Source organism: Macrobrachium nipponense, chromosome 33, assembly GCF_015104395.2.
Source record: "Macrobrachium nipponense isolate FS-2020 chromosome 33, ASM1510439v2, whole genome shotgun sequence".
Taxonomy (NCBI): domain Eukaryota; kingdom Metazoa; phylum Arthropoda; class Malacostraca; order Decapoda; family Palaemonidae; genus Macrobrachium; species Macrobrachium nipponense.
In genome coordinates, this window is record NC_087219.1 from 59,238,278 (window position 1) to 59,241,804 (window position 3,527).

General features: G+C 37.1%; 1 long non-coding RNA gene across 1 annotated transcript in view; it reads right to left on the reverse strand.

The window, feature by feature from the left end:
* Nucleotides 1–1,993: 1,993 nt before the first annotated feature.
* The window catches only part of LOC135202757 (uncharacterized), a 4,487-nt gene continuing 2,953 nt past the window's right edge, over nucleotides 1,994–3,527 (reverse strand). The window contains exon 2 of the long non-coding RNA XR_010311818.1: nucleotides 1,994–3,214. This is a non-coding gene — a long non-coding RNA (uncharacterized LOC135202757). The remainder of the gene's footprint in view (nucleotides 3,215–3,527) is intronic.

Below are 3,527 nucleotides of genomic sequence, written 5' to 3' on the forward strand. Positions count from 1 at the left end.
ATGACTTTTACTTTAAGGATACTTAGCTTATAAGAACCACAATTCATGTTTCTCCAATCAATGTGCAAAAGGGGTTATTACCCACGTAAAACTTGCAAAAATCTGGAGTACGATAATCTCGTACATTTTATACTATAATTATGAATTGTCTGTATAACAAGCATTCATACTTTGCCTTGCTACTCTGCTTCTGACACCATTTAAATAAAAAAAAAATCACTATTTACGTGGAGACCACTAAGAAAAATGTACTATTCTGAAAATCGCGGAAATCAAAATTAAGATAACCCACATTCTATGATCAAAGTCGTATTCATACAAAAATACCTTTGATCTCTCAAGAAATCAGGTAAAAATTAAAAAAACCGCCGAACTTCACAATAAAGCAACTTACTTGGGTAGTGTGAGCTCTTGTAGGGAGGAAATTATTAACTCGCAGATCAGTTTTGCCACCGATCTTTTTCAAAAAGACTCACAGCTCCTACCTTAGTATAAAGGTGCGTCCACACGGTCGAACAATGTCCGACGGACAAAAAATGTTACCATATCATTGGCGAAGCAGGATGACGTCATAAGCGTTGAAACGATGGACGTAGATCTGGCAACAAACAGTGGTACCAGATGAGGTTATAAACCACTGTTTTTACTCTGCTCACAAGGCAAAGACCGCCAATGGTTGTCCGCCGGACATTGTTCGACCGTGTGGACGCACCTTAAGGCCCCGTCCACACGGTCGAGCTTTGGTCGACGAATTTGTCCGATGTGAGGCCAAAAGCGGAGAAACAGCGGGAAAAGTCAGAACTTCACCACAGTTTCTCCGCTTCTGACGTCACATCGAACAAAGTTCGTAGAGCAAAGCTCAGTCGTGTGGACGGGGCCTAACGCATTTACAAATATATAACTTATTTACAAATATATATTAGTACATACATGCATTAGCTGTCTGATTACCTTTAACACTTTGGTGCTATATAAAGGTGCGCACACACGGTCGAACAATGTCCGACGGACAAACATTGTTATCATACCATAGGCGAAGCAGGATGACGTCATAAGCGTTGAAACGATGAGGTTGTATACCAGTGTTTTTACTCTACTCACAAGGCATAGACCGGCAGACAATTGCTAATTGGTAAAAATGTTTGTCCGTCGGACATTGTTCGACCGTGTGGACGCACCTTAACAAATACGATCAAACGCCAGACTGGCAGAGATAGCTTGTCGAACACTGACACACATGACACCAACACATTCACTAAATGAGTACCAGCAGTTGCATCCAACTTATGTTCATATAGCAACAAACTCGCCGCCCGTGTTCCTTTAGTGGACTCACTGTCCATGTTCATAGAGTAAGAAACTCATTGCCCATATTCATGAGTAATAAACTCCTAGCCTTTGTTCATAGACTGAAAAGGAAGCTCATGCTAAAGGATATTATAAACTGCTTACGTTATAAGTATCTTAACACAAACAAAACCAACCAACATAACTGACAAGCTTAACTTTTACTACACCCCACTCTCAGTAACATACTCCAATTAGTCTAAGCAAAAAAAATATCCAGGACTTAAAACTGCCATACTTTCAACTAAAATTGTTTTCGTGCTGTCTTAACATACGCTGAAGGTACCTAGTTATGAGTTACAGACAAAATTCATAGACACTTACCATCCAACAGCAGAAATCCGAACATTACGCCAGACAAGCTCTGGAAAAATTTTGTATGGTTTTGATGATTTTCACGAGATTAGCTCATGAGTAAGCAAGCCCGTATTATCGTAAGTGATCCGTATATTTAGGAAGCTTCCTGTAACTCCTGTAGTACGTGCTAGGGCAACGGATACCAGGACAATCATTCCCTGATATCTAGGAAAACTGATATATAGGAGGAATCATACCAGGTATAATAAAAGTGAAAAAACTTATATTTAGGAAGAATATAATAGTTAAAAAAAGTTTCGAGGGGGTAAGGAAAACTAAAAACAGACAATATATAAAAAGAATTTACTGGAAATTAAACTTGTGCAGATTATATGCCACAGTTTTTAATCAAGACTATCAAGGATCATACTTTCCAAGTAGTTATATCAGTCGTTTATTGCACACTTTGTAAACCTGTTATAGACGTTATTTGCATTCACCGTTCCAAATAAATTTTCTTTTTCTGTGCCAAAATATCCTTTTTAATATACATACATTATTAATTTTTAAATATTCAGATGTTAGCATGACATTGAGTTTTGCAAGTCATTTATTAGTTCTAGTAGGCATACACGCTTAAGTCCACTGAAATATTTCATACTGAAACAAGAATTATTAGAGCCAGACTGTATCACCTTCCTCTTGTGGTAAAGAACCGTTGTCAGTTCATGGTCCGCAATATCAGTCACTCGTAAAAATTAAAATTTTTTACGGTCCGCAATATCAGTCACTCGTAAAAATTGAAACGCTTTAAAACACAATCTTTTGAAAAATACTTCATCTATTTAATATATTAGCCTTTACCTCTCTCGACAAGTTTTCAGTGGTTTTGTGAGAAAAATTAAATGAACCAATCACCTCTACGTCAGGAAATCTTGAAATAAGGTTCTTCATGTGGGCCTTTTCGAAATCCATCATATACCTTTTAGGCTGAAGAAAACAACCGATCGAAAGTTATTGGGTTAATGCGAAAACACTACGTTCATTCAGATTAGCTTTTTGAATGATGATTGTAAATAACTGGTAATATACAGATGGAAAACTTTTAAATGTGCTATGACCAGCACAATCACTCATTCTAACAAGATCATCCAGCCCAGTTGATGAGGCGAAAAAATAACATTTTCATCTTATATGCCAGTATCATATTGCAAAAATGGTAACCTCTTTAGTGCAATACAGAGTTATAAAAACAGTCTTTGTGATGGAACAGCGGGAGCACTTGGCTGTCGCCACTGACGAATACTTTGTGATAAACTTTGTTATTAACAGTCCAACGAACACCTCATCTGTCGCAATCACAATTCTCGCAGTCTCTTTCTTATGATGACTAAGGCTTTGGTTTCTCTAGAAGAAAAGACAACTCTCTAACTTTATTGACATTGACGCTGTGAAAGTGTTCCCCTGTTGAAGATACTATTTCTGATGGGTTCTCCTCAGCCATCGTCTGAAATCGCCCTCTGCATATCATTACCTCACAGCCATACTTTTCTTTATTTTTATCTGCATTCTGTCAGAAAATTATAGAGACCTAGTTATTATCAAGAAGCTTATTAGCTCCTCCTGGGGTTTTATACAATAATGGCATTGTGAGGGATAAAGAAAAGTTCATAGCTGAAAAGTTGATAAGTACAAATCCAACTGACTTTACAATGGCTTTGAGAGGACTAAAGAAAAGTTTATAAAGTAGCTGAAAAGTTGACAAGTACAATGGCACAGATGGCTAAAGAAAAGATTAAAGTTTCTGAAAAGTTGAAAACAAGTTACAATTGGCACAGTGGCTTTAAAGAAAAGATAAAGTTTCTGAAAGTTGACAAGTACAA